Below are 20,483 nucleotides of genomic sequence, written 5' to 3' on the forward strand. Positions count from 1 at the left end.
CACAGTAGGTTGAAGCACCAGCCAGTGACAATAAGACCATCTAACACCAGGGAGAACTAGATGGCTAAAGGCAAACGTAGGAACGTTACTAACAGAAACCAAGGCATTATGGCAGCATCTGAACCCAATTCTCCAACAATAGCAAGTCCTGGATACCCCAACACACCAGAAAAACAAGATTTGGATTTAAAATCACTGGTCATGATGCTGGTACAGGAACACATGAAGAACATACTTAAAGAAATTCAGGAGAAAATGGATCAAAAATTAGAAGCCCTTACAAGGGAAACACAAAATCATTGAAAGAAATTCAGGAGAATCCAAAAGCCAATAAGGAGGAAATGCAAAAATCACTTAAAGAAATACAGGAGAACTTTGATCAACAGGCAGAGGTCATGAAAGAGGAAACACAAAAATATCTTAAAGAATTAGAGGAAAACACAAACTAGCAAATGACGGAAGTGAGCAAAAACTTTCAGGATCTAAAAACAGAAGTAGAAACAACTAAGAAAGCACAAAGGGAGACAACTTTGGAGACAGAAAACCTTGGAAAGAAATCAGGGCCCATAGACGCAAATATCAACAACAGATACAAGAGATAGAAGAAAGAATCTCAGATGCCAAAGATACCATAGAAACCATGGACTCAACAGTTAAAGAAAATGCAAAATGCAAAAAGCTTGTAACCCAAAACATCCAGGAAATCCAGGACACAATGAGAAAGCCAAATCTAAGGATTATAGGCATTGATGAGAGTGAAGATTTACAACTTAAAGGGCCAGCAAATATCTTCAACAAAATTATGGAAGAAAACTTCCCTAACCTAAAGAGAGAGATGCCCATGAATATACAAGAAGCCTACAGAACTCCAAACAGTCTGGACCAGAACAGAAATACTTCCCGTCACATAATAATCAAAACCCCAAATGTACTAAACAAAGAAAGAATACTTAGGGCAGTAAGAGAAAAAGGGCAAGTAACATATAAAGGAAGACCTATCAGAACTACACTAGACTTCTCACCAGAGACCATGAAAGCTAGAAGATCCTGGGCGGAGCTCATGCAGACTCTAAGAGAACACAAATGCCAGCCGAGACTACTATACCCAGGGAAACTCTCAATTACTATAGATGGAGAAACCAAGATATTCCATGACAAAACCAAATTTACACAATATCTTTCTACAAACCCAGCCCTACAAAGAATAATAGGGGGGAAACACCATTACAACAAGGGAAACTATACCCTGGAAAAAGCAGGATATTAAGCTTCTTTCATCAAACCCAAAAGAAGATAACCACACACATATAAAATTTAAATCAAAAATGATAGGAAGCAATAACCACTACTCCTTGATATCTCTTAACATCAATGGACTCAATTCCCCAATAAAAAGACATAGACTAACAGACTGGTTACGTAAACAGGACCCTACATTTTGTTGCATACAGGAAACACACCTCAGTGTCAAAGACAAAAACTACATTAGAGTAAAAGGCTGGAAGACAATTCTACAAGCAAATGGTCCCAGGAAACAAGCCGGAGTTGCCATTCTAATATCAGATAAAATTGACTTTCAACCTAATGTCATCAAAAGAGACATGGAAGGTCACTTCTTGCTGGTCAAAGGAAAAATCCAACAAGAAGAACTCTCAATCTTGAACATCTATGCTCCAAATACAAGGGCACCCCCATTCATAAAAGAAACTTTACTAAAGCTCAAAGCACACATTGCACCTAACACAATAATTGTGGGTGACTTCAACACTCCACTCTCACCAATGGACCAATCAGGAAAACAGACACTAAACAGGGAGACAGTGAAATTAATTGAAGCTTTGGACCAATTGGATTTAACAGATATACATAAAACTTTTCATCCCAAAGCAAAGAATATACCTTTTTCTCAGCACCTCACGGTACCTTCTCCAAAATCGATCATATAGTAGGTCACAAAACAGACCTCAACAAATATAAGAAGATCGAAATAATCCCATGCCTCCTATCAGATCACTATGGAGTAAAAGTGGTCTTTAATAACAATAAAAACAACAGAAAGCCCACATACACATGGAAACTGAACAATACTCTACTCAATGATACTTTGGCCAAGGAAGAAATAAAGAAAGAAATCAAAGATTTCTTAGAATTTAACGAAAATGAAGGCACAACATATACAAATCTATGGGACACAATGAAAGCAGTGCTAAGAGGAAAACTCATAGCTTTGAGTGCCTCCAAAAAGAAATTCGAGAGAGCATACACTAGAAGATTAACGGAACAACTGAAAGCCCTGGAACAAAAAGAAGCTAATTCACGCAGGAGGAGAAGAAGACAGGAAATCATCAAACTCAGGGCTGAAATCAATCAAGTAGAAACCAAGAGAACCATACAAAGAATCAACAAAACCAAAAGCTGGTTCTTTGAAAAAATCAACAAGATAGATAAGCCCTTAGCCAGACTAACCAAAGGGCACAGAGAAAGTATCCAAATTAACAAAATTAAAAATGAAAAGGGAGATATTACAACAGAAACCAAGGAAATAAAAAAAAAATCATCAGATCCTACTACAAAAACCTGTACTCAACACAACTGGAGAATCTGGAGGAAATGGACAGTTTCTTAGACAGATACCAATTACCAAAATTAAACCAGGATCAAATAGACCATCTAAACAGACCCATAACCCCTAAAGAAATAGAAGGGATCATAGATAGCCTTCCGACCAAAAAAAGCACAGGACCAGATGGTTTCAGTGCAGAATTCTATCAAACCTTCAAAGAAGACTTAACACCAATACTCTTCAAACTATTCCACCAAATATAAACAGAAGGAACACTACCCAACTCCTTCTATGAAGCCACTATTACACTGATACCAAAACCACACAAAGATCCAACTAAGAAAGAGAATTTCAGGCCAATTTCCCTTATGAATATCGATGCAAAAATACTCAATAAAATTCTTGCCAACCGAATCCAAGAACACATCAAAACAATTAGCCACCATGAGCAAGTAGGCTTCATCCCAGGGATGCAGGGATGATTCAATATAAGGAAATCCATAAATGCTATCCACTACATAAACAAACTCAAAGAAAAGAACCACATGATCATTTCATTAGATGCTGAAAAGGCATTTGACAAAATTCAGCACCCTTTCATGCTAAAAGTCTTGGAAAGGACAGGAATTCAAGGCCCATATCTAAACATAGTAAAAGCAATATACAGCAAACCGGTAGCCAAAATCAAACTAAATGGAGAGAAACTTGAAACAATCCCAATAAAATCAGGGACTAGACAAGGCTGCCCCCTCTCTCCATATCTTTTCAATATAGTTCTTGAAGTCCTAGCTAGAGCAATTAGACAACATAAGGAGGTCAATTGGAAAGGAAGCAGTCAAAGTATCACTATTTGCAGATGATATGATAGTATACTTAAGTGACCCCAAAAACTATACTAGAGAACTCCTACAGCTGATAAACAACTTCAGCAAAGTGGCCGACTACAAAACCAATGCAAGCAAATCAGTAGTCTTTATATACTCAAAGGATAAGCAGACTGAGAAAGAAATTAGGGAAATGACACCCTTCACAATAGCCACAAACAGCATAAAGTATCCTGGGGTGACTCTAACCAAACCAGTGAAAGACCTATATGACAAGAACTTCAGATCTCTGAAGAAGGAAATCAAAGACGATCTCAGAAAATGGAAAAATCTTCCATGCTCATGGATTGGCAGGATTAATATAGTTAAAATGGCCATCTTGCCGAAGGCAATCTACAGACTCAATGCTATCCCCATAAAAATCCCAGCCCAGTTCTTCATAGAGCTAGAAAGAGAAATTCTCAAATTCATCTGGAATAACAAAAAACCCAGGATAGCTAAAACTATTCTCAATAGTAAAAGAACTTCTGGGGGATTCAGTATCCCAGACCTCAAACTTTACTACAGAGCAATAGTGATAAAAACTGCATGGTATTGGTACAATGTCAGGCAAGTGGATCAATGGAATAGGATTGAAGACCCAGAAATGAACCAACACATCTATGGTCACTTGATCTTTGACAAAGGAGCTGAAAGCATCCAGTGGAAAAAAAGATAGTCTTTTCAACAAATGGTGCTGGTTCAATTGGAGTTCAGCATGCAGAAGAATGCGAATTGATCCATTCTTATCTCCTTGTACCAAGCTCAACTCCAAATGGATCATGGATCTCCACATAAAACCTGACATGCTGAAACTAATAGAAAAGAAACTGGGGAAGACCTTTGAGGACATGGGCACAGGGGAAAAGTTCCTGAATAGAACACCACTAGCTTATGCTCTAAGATCAAGAATTGACAAATGGGACCTCATAAAACTACAAAGTTTCTGTAAGGCAAAGGACACTGTCAAAAGGACAAAAACGTCAACCAACAGATTGGGAAAGGATCTTCACCAACCCTAAATCCGACAGAGGGCTAATATCTAATATATACAAAGAACTCAAGAAGGTAAAACCCAGAGAACCAAATAACCCCATTAAAAAGTGGGGTACGGAGCTAAACAAAGAATTTTCACACGAAGAACTTCAGAGGGCTGAGAAACACCTTAAGAAATGTTCAACATCATTAATCATTAGGGAAATGCAAATCAAAACAACCTTGAGATTTCACCTCACACCAGTCAGAATGGCTAAGGTCAAAAACTCAGGAGACAGCAGGTGTTGGTGAGGATGTGGAGAAAGAGGAACACTCCTCCACTGCTGGTGGGATTGCAAGATGGTTCCACTTTGGAAATCAGTCTGGCAGTTCCTCAGAAAACTGGGCATGACACTTCCTGAGGACCCTGCTATACCACTCTTGGGCATATACCCAGAGGATTCTTCAGCATGCAATAAGGACACATGCTCCACTATGTTCATAGCAGCCCTATTTGTAGTAGCCAGAAGCTAGAAAGAACCCAGGTGTCCTTCAATGAAGGAATGGATACAAAAAATGTGGTATATTTACACAATGGAGTACTATTCAGCCATTAGAAACAATGAATTCATGAAATTCTTAGACAAATGGATGGAGCTGGAGAACATCATACTAAGTGAGGTAACACAGTCTCAAAAGATCAATCATGGTATGCACTCACTGATAAGTGGATATTAGCTTAGAAACTTTGAATACCCAAGACATAATCCACATATTAAATGATGTCCAAAAAGAATGGAGGGGTGGCCTCTGGTTCTGGAAAGACTCAATGCAGCAGTATAGGGGAATTCCAGAACAGGGAAGTGGGAAGGGGTGGATAGAGGAACAGGGGGAGGGAAGAGGGCTTATGGGACTTGCGGGGAGTGGGGACCCAGAAAAGGGGAAATCATTTGAAATGTAAATAAAAAAATATATCAATAAAGGAAAAAAATTTTAAAAAAACATTAAAAAAAAGATTATAGCACCTTACCAAAGACACAGTTTAAACTGAACCCTCTTTTTTCAAATTGGGACAGTCATCAAGTGTCATCCCGTCACAGGTTCTCAAGTCCCCACTGGGCCAACGGCCACTGTGACTGCTTGTTCCCTCAGCTTCCATGGGTCTTTATCCCCATGGCAACGTCTAGTATACCTACCTCTAATCTTCAACTGGTACCAGCAGTCTTAGAACAGCAGCCTGAGGTTAGGGTGCTGTGCCTAGCTAACCCAGCTGACAGGGAAGAACCCACAGCTGTGGAGGTAGTGCACTGTAACTTGGGAGAACCAGATTGAATACAGCAGTGAGAATTAAGGCACTGGCTGTTGTGATAGCTAGAACAATAGTAAGAGAAATAAGGACAACACAGTAACAGTAAGAACAATGGAGTCAGTGGCTATCGCTAAACACAGTTGCTCCTGTGGAAAAGATAACAGAAAGCTGAGTGTTATTAACAACAAATAAAAGCCAAGTGTTAAGGCTGAGCAGCCTCTCCCAAAGCAGGGGAGGAGAGTTGGGCTAGCCAGATGGCTCAGTGAGTACAGACTACACAAGGCCTGACGACTTGAATTTGACCCCCAGATCCTGCCAGGTAGCAGGAGAGCATGGGCTCCCCAGAATTCTCCTCTGACAGGCACAGCATTTCACACTCACACACAAACATACATAAATAAATATTCTTTAAAAAAAAAAAAAAAAGGCCAGAGAGTAAAACCCGGTTCTTATAAAGCACAGTTGAATCCCAAAGATCGAGCCATGGTAGACCTCTTAGAGTTTCTTCCTAATGCTGTGGTGAAACACCAAGACCAAAAGCAGGTTAGGGAGGAAAGGGTTTATTTTACCTACATTTTCAGATAATGGTTCATCACTGAAAACTGCTAGGACCGGAGCTCAAACAGAGCCAGAACCTGGAAGCAGGAGCTGATGCACAGACCATGGAAGGATGCCTGCTGCTTACTGGCTTGCTCCTTCCTCATGGCTTGCTCAGCCTGCTTTCCTATAGAAGCCAGGACCACCTGCTGAGGGGTGTGGTACCACCCACAATGGGCTGGGCTCTCCCACTTCAGTCACTGAGAAAATGCCCTACAGGCTTGCCTACTGCCAGAGTCAGATTCTTTTTTTTTTAATACATAGTCTTTTTTTATTTATTTATTTATTTATTTATTTATTTATTTATTTATGTGTATGAGTACACTGCTGCTCTTTTCAGACATACCAGAAGAAGGAATTGGATCCCATTACAGATGGTTGTGAGTCACCATGTGGTTGCTGGGAATTGAACTCAAGACCTCTGGAAGTGCTCTTAACTGCTGAGCCATCTCTCCAGCCCTACAGCCAGATCTTATAGAGTCAATTTCTCAACTGAGGTTCCCTCTTCTCAGATGACTCTTGTTAATGTCAAGATGACATAAAACTAGGCTTCCTATGCAAAACAGTAGGTTTCCTATGCCAAGGCCAAACTCAGGTGGCAAAGAATGGGTCCATTACATACAGGAGACATATGCGTTCTTAAAAAGGCTGACGTAGCCTTCTGCTCCCCACAGAACAGAGCTAGCTTCTTCAAGGAAGCCATGTGTGCAGTATACATGCACACACACAGGCTTCAACATGCCCTCTCATTCTTCCCCCGGCCACCATGATGGTGTGGTTTAAGTCACAGCATAATCCAGCAGCAAGTACGCATGAAGACTAAGGGCTCCTTATGTTGAAGCAGCCTGCAGGGAAGTGATAAGTCAGGAGCAGATGCTGTGAGCTGATGGGGAAAGGAGATCACACCACACAGGAGCGGAGGCCTAGCCAACACATCCTGGCAAGAGTGCAGAGAGGACGCAGGGGACTGAGTTCCAAGGGTGCTGGATCAAGAAAAGGAAACATACGGGTGAAGGATGGAGAGTGTGCTGCTTCAGGAGGGCTCTCCGGGGATACGTGATCTAAGTCCCTGGCAGGCATCCCAGGCAATGGGCTGTATTAAGTGAAACAGGCATACAAATATTGCCACAGCAGATGATGAAGAGGGAGATTAAAAGCCTGGGAGGCGGAATGCCTACTACGCGGGACCGGAAAACCTACCAGAGCACTGGGAGGGGCTGCACTGCTTTGCCAGCATCTCTCAGAGGCTGGTGGCGGCTGTCCCCTGCGGGTCAAGCCTTACAGCAGAGATTCCAAGGCACAATGGAGGTGGCTGACAGAAATGAAGATGACAGGACCTTTCTCCTGGACCCCTGCCCAGTCCTCAACAAAGAGAGGCCAGGTACTGGACAATGCTTAATTGCCAGAGACCCCAGGAGTGTAATCATTGAAGTGAGTGCTAAGCTTGGAGGGACCTGTGGCATGGGGTGGGTGTCAGGGTTGTGAGACACAAAGTCATGGAAACAATTCTACAACCTTGGATACCACCCCCAGAACTAAAATAAGTAGAAAACCAACAAGGATATCACTCCCTCTGTAAAAGCCCAAAGAACTCAAGACTAGATAATTAAGAGGCTGAGGATCATTGACTTCTGCAAGAGGTCATAGCCTCCTCACCCAGTTTCCCAGCTGTCAAGTGAACCTGTAGCCATTTACTCAGGTAATCACATACACAGGAAAGAAAACATCTTTAAAAAAAAAAATCAGACACAAGGTCCAAGGTGATATTCATTTCCAGAGTCCTAAAATAACACCAAGTACACACAGGTACAGACACACACACACACACACATACCACCACCACCACACACTACACACCACATACCACACACACAGAGTGGGTCGCTGGCGATGTAGATGTAACTGCAGCCTTGACCCAAGCCCAGTTCCCAGGAAGGCAAGTAGGTTTGCGACCTACACAATAGCCATCCCTCTATCCTTCACCAAACGGGCATGCTTGGAGCTTAGTAGAGCAGATGTACTGTTCATTTGGCCTATGAGGCCCAAGGTAAAAGCCTCTAGAAGCTTCCACCCTTATCTTACAAGTAGGCCAAGATAGGAAATGCAGATCTTGCCTCCGGCAGACCTGACAGAATTAGTAAATCCAGATCAAAGGGATGCAGAGAAGCTGGTCTTGACTTCACTTAACTACCAGCCCAGTTTCTGCAAAAGAGAAAAGTGAGGTGGGTCCTAAAGTGTCTAAGCAGACCATGCTAAAGTCAGCTGATTAGCAACTCTAATTGGAACTGCTCTGCCTGGAGTATCGTTGCTGAAGGGACGGGCTGGATGGCCTCCAGGATGTGGCATGGTACTGTAATTTCAATGTCTTTCTCTTACAGAAACGCTGATCAGAAACAGTACAAGTTCACTTAGAACAAAGAGCAGTATCCATTCATAACCTTGTTTGTGGTGTGTTGACAGTCTTGGCCCCTCAGCTGTACAGCTCTCCTTCCAGATCAGACTCTCAGCCAGTGCAGCCTGGAAACCCCACCAAGCCTCATGCCGATTACTGTGGTTATAGCTGCCCTGGCAGGATGGCTGACTGGACAACTGCCTAGCACAAAAAGGACTTAAACAAGTATGTCCTCCAGAGGGTGGAAAAGAAACCCTCAAACAGTACAGTCCGCCACACCAATAAAATCAGTTATTTCTGGTATGTCAACATGTATCCTCCAAAGTTAAAGACAAATGGTGACATCCTGTACCTCACTAAAGACAATAAATAAATAAATAAATAAATAAATAAATAAATAAATAAATAAATAAATTTAAATTCTTTGGGTTTGAAAAACACATACCTCATACCACTGGTGCTACTGTAACCCATGTGCCAGATGATGTGATTACCAGTTTTGAGAGGAATCCAGCATAAGAAATAGTTCTATACAGGTCTGGGCTGCAACAGAAGCAGCTCCCCTCTCTGTTCGGACAGCACAGCAGGCTGAAAAGCCATGATAAAGATCTGGGGAAAACACCCAGACGGGAAATCACAACAGAAGAGCTTCAGATTCTAGAACGAGGAGACACTCTCAGCAGTAGAGCTGCATCCACTTTTTCCAAAACCTGTTCCTGGTATGGGAAAGACGAAGCGTCTGGGAGCACCACTTGAAATGGAATTATATGAAGAACTAAGTTTTGTAAGACCTGCCAGATTATAAGGTTGGCAGGGTCCAGCGGGAGTCCATTGAAAGAAAGTTGCATCTGGGATTGGATATAAGTTGTACCAGAAGTTACAGGCCACGCTGCATCCTCGGGGACCACAGACAGTGCTCAGACTGTCTTTATTCTGCCAGTGACCTGTCCCTCTGACCTGCAGATTCTTATGCAGGGAGGTATTGGGGGGCAAGGGGAGGCTTCTTTTGTACTGAGGGAAAGCCCAGCTTTGGTTCCTGGGCAGTTCATGATTGGAATGCAAAGTCTGTGTGGTGCCCATGGATGGCAGAGATGAGTGGGTTTGCAGTCTCAAGCCATCGAGACCCTCTCTCAAAAAGAAATAAAAACAGATGAGAGTTTTTAAAAGACTGTATGTGCATCTCACTCACAGTGGCAAGATGGTAATACAAAATGGCAAGTGTCACGAAGTTACACTAAGATACCTTGCTCAGGGACCAAAGAGGAGAAATAAGTCAAAAAGCCTGAGCCTAACTTATCCTCCGAGATGTGGAGGTGCTGAAAACTATACAGACTTCACCAGCTTCGGCCGTGATGAGCTGAAAGGTGAGTTCCACCCAGCCAACTTCCTCGGACCAAATGTAATTCCAGAGTAAATGAGAGTGACGTCAAATTTTGCCTGATAGAAAAATAATTACATTTTGGCATTACAAAGAGAAAGCAAGCCCGTTAAAACACAGCAGCTGATTCAGCATGACTGAGTCGACATTAAATTCAACCTCCTAAGACGCTTACAAGGCCTTGCTTTTACCTTTACTCATGTATTGCTGTACATGTGTGAGGGAGGATATGTGTGCACCACAGCGCCTGCGTGGAGACCAGAGGACAATGACAGAAGTCTGTTCTCTCCTTCCACGACGTGGGTGGTGGGGATTGAACTCAGAGTTGGCCACAATCGCCTTTACCCACAGAGCATGGTCAGTAAGGAAGAAGGCATGACATCTCACACCTTGACTTCAGGCCTCCACGCGTTCTTTAGATCTAATATTATAAATGAAGAGACAAGGGGCTGTAAAGGATTCTGCCAGAAATGAAACACGTTTGAGGAAACACAAGTGTCAAATATCCTAATGTAATCATTACATGCTATGTATATATGTAAATCATCAGTCCAAACCCCTATAAATACATACAAATAGTAAATGTCAGTTAAAATATGCAAATGAAAAGGGTTTATTTTAAATAAAAAGACATTTTAAAAATAAAGAAGAGTTCTGTACTTGAAATAAGGTCAGTTTGAGGCCCAGTGTTTACAAACTGGATTCTTAATCCTATTACTTCATTTGTATTTTCCCTAAAGTAAGAATACCAGCTGCCCTGCCCAGCAGTGCTCTCTGAGAACCAGATAAGATGGTGTATGGAGAAACACTTTGGAAATGAGAATGTATTAATACTCCCCTAAGAAGTTTTTAGTTGTTGATTTCTTTTCTTTTCTTTTCTTTTTTTATTTATTTTATTTATTTATTTATTTATTTATTTATTTATTTTGTTTTTTTGAGACAGGGTTTCTCTGTGTAGCCCTGGCTGTCCTGGAACTCACTCTGTAGACCAGGCTGGTCTCAAACTCAGAAATCCACCTGCCTCTGCCTCCCAAGTGCTGGAATTAAAGGCCTGCGCCACCACTGCCTGGCTAATTGTTGATTTCTTTTAGTGAGGAGGTTGTAAGGGGGAATTTTATTTGGGTCTGGTTTTAGTTTTCTAACTCAGGATCTTTATTTCCATGTAGCCCAGGCTAGCCTTGAACTTGCAGCAATTCTCTAAGTAGGCTTTCCAAGTGCCCGGATTACAAGCCTGTATTATCGAGCAGCTAGGTTTTAATTTTATTACCTTGAAAGATATTTCTCCTTCCCCGCTTCCCTGTAAGACTTGAAATGTTTCCAATCTCTTCATCTGTTTCCAGCTCCTCTCTGTGTATCTCCAATTAGTCTCCTCTATTCCACCCAGGTCTGTACTCTGTGTACTACCCTTTGCTGGTCGCTGTTTCATGCACACAAGTCTTCTCTGCAATTCGAAGGTAGGTTTGCCGTGAACAAAGATCATGTCACAATCTTCTTTAGCTGAAATGAGGATAACTCACCAGTAAATAAGAACCCAACTAGCTGATTTTAAGATGTATAGGAAAGAGTAAAAGCCAGAGGATCGCCACAGCACTCCCGGAGAGAACAGTAAGCAGCCCAGAACCAAGTCCCAATCACCAGATATGTAGACTTAGAATGTGGTAGTGGTCACAGCAATGTTTGGTAGCATACAGACAGAGCAAGCAACCTGTAGATCAGTGACAGGCACAGGTAGACCTTTAGTACATCTCAAGAGCAACATTCTGGCACCTGAGGAAGGATAAGCTAACTGGTACTAACTGGTCATCTACACAGGCAAAGGTGATACTGGATTCATAGACCACATGGGATGTAAAAATCTACCCAGCTAGATGACAACTGAAGAGTGGGAAAGACAGAGTTAAAGTTTCAGAGGAGATTGTTCTCATGTACTTGGGATACGGAGGAGATTTAAAGAAAATAGAAATATGCCAATATTTTTAAACATTTGAAAAAGTTTACTGCACTAAAATCATTAACTTCTGAAGCTGGGTTTAGTGGAAAGAATGCCCACCATGTGGGAAACCCTGGATTAGATGCTTGGCACCAACAAAAAAAATTAAGGACTTGTATCCCTAAGAGATCATAGTCAAGAGGTGGCAGAACATGCCTTTAACGGCAGCACTCAGGAGGCAGAGAAAGTGGAGGCCAGCCTGGTCTAAAGAGGGAGTTCCAGGACAGCCAGAGCTACACAGAGAAACCCTGACTCAAACAACAACAACAGAGCAACAACAAAAAAAGAGTTTATGAAGAAAGAGGAACCATTAACTAAGGGGTAGCTTTGAAACACTCTGAAAACAAAGAATTTGAGTCTATAATATGTACACAATGACAAGCAAATGCCATTCAACAGCCTTGACCAAGGTCTACACGGTAGACAGAGTTTGGGGTTTTAAGTTCTGCCAGTATAGATGTTCTGAGGTTAGTTTGCAGAAGATAGAAACTTTCCACAAGAATGTAGACTAACAGAACACCCAAGCGATGTCACAGCAACAGCCAGAGCCCAAAAGAAAATCAGAACACACATGTCTAACATGGAGATACAGGAAATGTATCCACAAATGATGTGACATCTAAGGAATCCAATGGGCTAATGATACCATGGAATTGTCAGTGGCAATAGCTCATCACCCTTGAGCTTGACAGGTGTCAGCAAACAATGGTCTAATGACCTAATGGCTAAACCCAGCCCAGCACCAGTTTTTAGAAATATATTACTGAAGCATAGACACATATGCTCAAAGGGCTAAATAAAGTGTAACAGAGAAGGCATGACTTACAAAGCCTAAACATAATTCTTCCTCAGCCCTTCACAGAGCTGGCCCTTAGGACAGGGAGGCCAAGAGAGAACGCAAGCTATGAAGTTGCGTGGACAGCAGTCACTTACCAGAAGCTTGACTCATAGTACAGCTGCTCCAGATCTAACTCAGCCATTGCCTTTTCCAGAGATACTGCTCAAGACAGGACTGAGTGGGGATGGGTGATGTGATGATGGCTTGTTTATGCTTGGCCCAGGAAGGGGCACTATTGGGAAGTATAGTCTTGTTGAAGTGGGTGTGTCACTGTGGGCGTGGCCTTTAAGACCTTAGCTGCCTGGAAGCCAATCTTCTGTTTGCCTCTGGAAAGTGATGCTGAACTCTCAGTTCCTCCTGCACCATGCCTGTCTGGATGCTGCCATGCTCCTGCCTTGATGATAATGGACTGAATCTCTGAACCTGTAAGTCAGCCCCGATTAAATGTTGTCCTTCTAAGAGTTGCCTTGGTCATGGTGTCTGTTCACAGCAGTAAAGCCCTAACTAAAATGGGGAAATACTTGGCTGTGCCTTCCCATCTGTCCACAAGCAGCGTCTCCCACTTACCAACCCAGCTGAGACAAAGGCCAAAGCACACAACCTGGGGCTGATAGCTACCTGCAATACAAGGCAGAAGTGCAGAAACACAAGCAGTAGATCTGAGAATGAATCTAACCAAGAAGTACACACACCTCAGAGAAACCCTCTACCACTACCCTGGGACACAGGACAAGCCTGCTCTTGCAGCATTGGTTAGTATGGGTTGAGAATAACACTGGAAACTACTAAAGTCTCCAACAACAGGACAATGGCTAAAACATTGTGCTATGGGACTACACAACAGTGGAATAAATGACCTTCAGCTAGACATAGCATCTGAATCGTGTGTGTGTGTGTGTGTGTGTGTGTGTGTGTGCAAATCAATAACATACTGTATGATAAACAGGCATGGTGGCACACCTATAAACCCAATACTTAGAAGACAAGAAGATCATGAGCTCCTGCAAAATAAAATAATTTACCCACAGTTCAAAAATGCACAACTAAATAATACAACATTTTTACATTTTAAATCTATTAAAAAAAATGAGGTACAGAACATGGTTGAGAGATGAGGAGAACAGAAGTGATAGCTTTAGTAGTATCGGTTAATTAAAACTTTATTATTAAATTATGCACCGTCTCCACTGACACACATTTTAGTATTCTTCTCACAACTTACCCCTTTTTTATACTTTGATACATGTTTACACCTTTAATTCTGTCCTTCCCTTAGGTATTTCAAAGACTGTGCTAAAGGAAAGCTATTCTTTATATTCAATGACTAAAGAAAAGGCTATATGGCAAAACCCTTGTAGACACCCACCAGGCTGTCCCCAACCGTAATTATAATGTAGAAAAAGATCTGTCTTGAGACTCTCACTCTCCCTTGGGAGATGACAGCTAGAGAAGCCCAGATACATTATGGAAAGGCAAGTAGAGACAGCTGGGAAAGACACAAAGAGTTGCCATGTAAAGTCCCTATGTGTCACATGCTGCTGCAGAGGCTGCAGGAGCCAGCAATTTCACAAGGACAGTGACCCTCATGAGGTCTGGGTTCCAAGTTCTATAAAGCAGAAATGGGGATCACCAGGATGTCTGAGAAGAAGGGACATGGAAAGGGAGATTGTCAGAACCTAGAAGAGGGGATTAGGAAGCACCTTCACCCATTTTTTTAATTTGTTTTATTTTTTGTATGTGTATGCATATACATGTGTATATGCATGTGTGTATGTGTGTGTAACAGTGTATGTATGTGTGTCTCTTTGTGTATGTGTGTATACCTATGCATGTGTGTACAAGTGTGTGTGTACTTGTGTGTGTGTGTGTGTGTGTGTGTGTGTGTGTGTGTGTGCCAGATGCCAGAAGAGGACAATGTATCCCCTAAAGCTGGAGTTGCCCTCTTGAGTTGTGAGTTGCCCTATGTGGGTGCTGAGAACTGAACTTGGGTCCTCCAGAAGATCAGCATGTACTCTTAGACACCAAGCCATCTCTCTGACCCCAAGGAACCTTTATTTTCTGACAAGACCTTCTGACTTGGGATAGCAGTTATGTCTGTCTATAGTGATTCACTATATGATCTTCAACAGGCTCATTCTAATCATGTCTCAGGTAACTCAAGTCTCTGTAACAAGTCTGTCTTCTTTCCAGGTATGATTTTCTCCCTCTCCTTGAGGGAGAGATAGTTCACAAGTAAGGAGCCTTCCACTACTCATGCCTGACTGTGATGTGCCCGTTCTTGTGTAGACCTGGTACAGGCATCCAGACCTACCATGGCTTTGTGACTGGAAGGACTGTGTTTTGCCCATGAAATGCTATTACACAACCCTTCATATTCTCTGCTTTTCTGTTCTTTTCATCCAAGTCCACAGTGATCCTTGAGCTTTAGTGTGGTATACATGACTTGATTACAACTTAATGCCTTGTATCATGAATGCCTGGGTTCATCACCATTTGCTAGAAAGAGCGTGTTTTTCCAATTAATGCTGAGATAATGTTTATATATGGTATATACAGAAATCTCTAGAGGGCTACTTGACATGCCATATCGATTTGGCTAAACAGCGTTATTCAGTACCCGCCTAGGGCCTGATCTTCCACCATGAGCTTTTTTTTAACAAGGTCTCTAGCACCAGAGATGTATTCTCTCCAGTGGAGTAGGGTTCAAATCCAACCAGAGAACAGTTGGTTACCCCATGCCTATGGTGCCACCATTGCACAAGTGTACACATCTTGCTTGGCAGTTTGATCCCTGGAGACCAAATAAACAGTAACAATGACAACAAACTAGATTTACTTCTTTTCTCATTCCTTAAAACAAATGATCTCTCTTGATACTGCGTTTTGGATCAGACAGTCTTGTTTAACTGTTGAAAATGTGATAAATGTTGTATCACTGCTCCATGACCTTCATAGTGTCAGATGTAAAATCTGTTGCCCTTTAAACCGTCTTTATGGAGAGTTTAAAGCTTTTTTTCAGGCTGAAGAGATGGCTCAGTGGTTAAGAGTGCCGACTGCTTTTCCAGAGGTTCTGAGTTCAATTCCCAGCAACCACAGGGGGGCTCACAACCATCTGTAATGGGGTCTGGTGCCCTCTTCTGGTGTGTCTGAAGACAGTGCCAATGTACTTACATAAATAAAACAAATAAGTAAATCTTTTTTTAAAAAGCCTTTTTTTTTCCTTGTTTTTCAGAAGTTTAATTACAAATCGTGATAAATATATCTTTGTGTTTATTTTATCGGAGTTTACTCAGTTCTTGAATATGTAGGTTTTCTCCCTAGCCAAACTTTTTAGGTTAAGTTCTTAGCAATGAATACACATCAACAACATCCCCTTCCTACTCTCCTTATAGGATGTTCATGATACAAATGTTCATTTTTTGGTTAATGTCCTGTAGGTTCCTAAAGCTCTGATAATTTTTTCAGTCCATTTTCTTCTGATGGTTTAGATAATTAAATTCTATCAGCTCATTTTCAATTTTTGAGTACTATTCACTGTCATCTCCACCCAGCACTCAATCTGTCCAGCAAAAAATTTATTTTAATTACTAAATTTTTAAATTTTATGATTTCCATTTGACTCATCTTTATAACTTTCTTTGCTGACATTATTTAATATTTTTGCTTATCTACAGCGAATTTGCAATTGATTCTCAAAGCATTTTTATGCTGGTGATGAAAATCCTTGCCAAATAATTCCAGCACCTGATTCATCTCAGTATTGGCATTAGTTGATGGTCTTTTCTTATTTGAATTGTGGTTTTTCTCATTTTTGATCATTTTCATCACTAGATACTTTGTTTATATTATTTATTAGATGAGTCTTTGTTCTATCTAAATCCTTGTAAGATTTGGTTTCAATGACAGTTTAGCTCTGAGGCCCCTTATAGTGCTGGTCTGATCTGCTTTGTACTTCAGATGCTGACCAAGTTTCTGCTCAGTTCTTGCTGGTGCCATTCATAGGAGCAGAATGCAAGTCCTTCAGCTACCTGCTGATACAGAATGATCTTGTGGGACCAAGGGATGGAACAGAGGCCCCTGGACTTAGGACTCTTCATGCCAATGGGAAGAAGGCAGGAAAACCCACAGAGAAATTATATTGAAGGACAGGAGTCTACAATAATCACTTTTTAAAAAAGTTTCCCATGTAGCCTTAAAAGTGTTGTATATGTGTGATACGGTCAGTGTATGGCATCTTCGGATATACAAAGAAAACACGTTGGACTTCACATCTTGGTAAGGATGAAGCCTAGAGAATATTCTAAAGTTAGATAAGATGTTAGATAAATTCATAGACCAAAAGGAGGAGAGGGGTCAAGTCAGTTTTATGTGTCTCTAAGAACTGTATAACTGTGGTTTGTGAACTTAGAAACTTAGATAGTAAAAGGCTACTGACCATCTAAAACTGTCAATCTCTTGTATAACATGATTAGCCACGAGATGGTGTATAAAATATTTCATGGGAACAAATGTCAATAAGAAACATTAGAGAAACAAGATCAACTATTTGGAGAAGAACAGCACAGAGAAAGAGAAAAGCATGACCCTTTGGCAAAGATACAATACTTGAGCTTCTAGAGACTGAATAACATCAATATGCCTTGAGTGGACCTTCTCTGCTATAATTATTAACATGTATTAATTGTGCAAATTATTGAGATTTACTGTAACATTTCCATACAGGCGTAGGTCATGTGTCAGTCATGCCCACCACCCCTTTCTCTCCCCTCCACGCTCTTCTCAATTTTCTTACTAATCGCCATTCTAATGGTACGATGGCTAGTTTTACGTCAACTTGACACAAGCTAAAGTCACCTGAGAAAAGGGGAAAAGGGAGATGGAACTGTACGCAAGCCTATAGAGCATTTTTCTTAATTAGTGATTGATTGGGGAGGGTCTAGCCCATTGTGGGTGGGGCTACCCCTGGGCTGGTGGTCCTGGTTCTACAAGGGCGCAGGCTGAGCAAGCAGTAAGCAGCCCCCCTCCATGGCTCTGCATCCATCAGCTCCTGCCTCCAGGCTCCTGCCCTGTGCGAGTTCCTGTCCTGATGTCCTTTGAGGATGAACTATGATGTGGAAGTGTAAGCCAAACAAACCCTTTTCTCCCCAGGTTGCTTTGGCCATGGTGTTTCACCACAGCAATAGCAACCCTGACTGCAACAAATGGACATGAGATTGAATTTCATGGGGATGTCTGTTGAGTTTTGTTTGTTTCATTGTTTTGTTTTGTTTGTTTTTAAGTAAAGTATCCAGTTCAGGGTGCCCTTAAATTCACAATGACCCTCCCTCATCCTCCCAGGATCTGGGATTACAGGCATTCACTACCACATCCAGCTATCTTTGTAGTTTTAACGAGCATTTCCCTGATAAAGACATTGAACAGTTTTGTTTTGTTTTGTTCACGGTGACAGGGTCTCACCATGAAGCTCTGTAATTCACTATATAGACCACACAGGCCTCAAACCTGTAGCAATCCCTCTGTCTCTGCCTCCATAATACTAAGATTGCAGATATATACCACTAAGCTCAGCCACTGAGCATTTTTTGTATATAAATTGGTTGTTTTTATTTATTCCCTTGAGAAATGTCTATTTCAATCATCTGTGCACTTAATGGATTTTGTTAATGGTTTTAAGCATTTATATATTTTGAGTATTAATCTTTTTTAAGGATTTATTTATTTATTATATATAAGTACACTGTAGCTGTCTTCAGACACACCAGAAGAGGGCATCAGATCTCATTACAAATGGTTGTAAGCAACCATGTGGTTACTGGGATTTGAACTCATGACCTCTGGAAGAGTAGTCAGTGCTCTTAACCGCTGAGCCATCTCCCCAGCCCGAGTATTAGTCTTCTATCAGATGAATAGTTGGCAAAGATTTTCTCCCATTTTTTAGGTTATCTATTCATATGGACATTTCCTTGCTGTGCAGAAACGCTTTAATTAGATGAAATTTCATTTATCAGTTCTTTGATTGCTAGTTCCTGATGCTCTTGGAGACAAGGATATCCTTGTCTGTGTCTAAATATTCAAGTGCTTTCCCTGTTTCCCTCTGCTAGGCTGGAGTTTGGGGTCTGTCATAGCTAGCTTCAGTTGTCAAGTGGACACATTGAGAAGAGGAAGTCTCAGTTGAGAAACTGCCCCTATCAGATTGCCCTGTGGTCTTGTTTGCAGGACATTTTCTTGATTGCTAATTCATATAGGTTAATTAATAACCTGTGGGCAGTGCCACCCTGGGCAGGTGAGTCTGGGCTATATAATAGAGGTATCTGAAAAAATAAGCAAGCCCCCCCAAAAGGAAAACTACAAATGTAGCTGAGTGAGCCAGTAAGCGAGAAGCCTTCCTCACGGCCTCTGCCTCAGTCACGGACTTGGATCCCCTCGTCATGGAATGGGAGTCCTTCTCCCAAGCTGTTTTCTGTCAGGAACAGAAAAGCAAGTTAATACAGGGTTTTACATGAAGGTATTTGGTCCATTTTGAGGTTTTTGTTTGTTTGGTTGTTGTTTTGTTTTTGTTTTTGCTTTGTAGAATGAAAGATAGAGGTCTAGTTTGGATCTTCCGCATGTGGATATACAACTTCCCTAGCACCATATGTTGAAGAGGCTATCATCTCTTACACACACACACACACACATTCACACATACACACACCTAGACACATACATACTCACACACACACACTCACACAGTCCTTGTGCCAAGAATTAGTTAGCTAAGGATGTGCGCGTTTCTTTCTCGGCCCTCTATCCTATCCCACTGTCTGTGTGTCTGTCTTCATGCCAGTCATGCTGGTTTTGTAACTATGGTTCTGTAATATGTTTTGAAATCAGCCGTAACGATGCCTTTGGGGTTGTTTAGTGCCATTTTCAGTCTAGATTACTAGAATTACTATCAATTCAAATTTTTTTAGTGTGTAATTCTATTGAATCTCTGAAATTTTAACGTGATTTTGATAGGTTTTTAGTCATATTCTAAGAGCATTTGAAATGTAGAATAAAACTCAAAATGTAATCTGATTGGGCTGGAAATGTAGCTCAGCGGTGAGATGTTTACCTAGCGCATGGAAAACCCTTGGCTCAAGTCTCAGCACCACAAAGAGTTAAAATTCAACCTGAAGGAACTTAGTGGGACATTTTTCAAGTTTAAAGTCAGGTTCTCTCACTTTGAGGAAGGAAATAGTAAAGAACCTCAAAAGACAGAAAATAAGTTACATTAATGTGTTATTTTAAAACTTGGGGGGGGGGGGGGTATTTCATGATGGCTCAATGGGTAAGAGCACTTACTAGTAAGCCTAACAACTCAACTTGAGTTCAATCTCCAAACACACATGGTGGAAGGAAAGAACTCTCTCTCTCTCTCTCTCTCTCTCTCTCTCTCTCTCTCTCTCTCCCACATACATACAGAAAGAGACAGAGACAGAGAGAAAAATTTTATTTAAAAATTATCTTTAGAGAATAAAGGATCTGCAGACATACAGTCTGTCAGCAAACTATTTGATACACTAATAAAAATCAGAATTCTAAATGACTGAGCTA

The sequence above is a fragment of the Apodemus sylvaticus genome, chromosome 8 (assembly GCF_947179515.1).
Source record: "Apodemus sylvaticus chromosome 8, mApoSyl1.1, whole genome shotgun sequence".
In the NCBI taxonomy this organism is placed as follows: Eukaryota; Metazoa; Chordata; class Mammalia; order Rodentia; family Muridae; genus Apodemus; species Apodemus sylvaticus.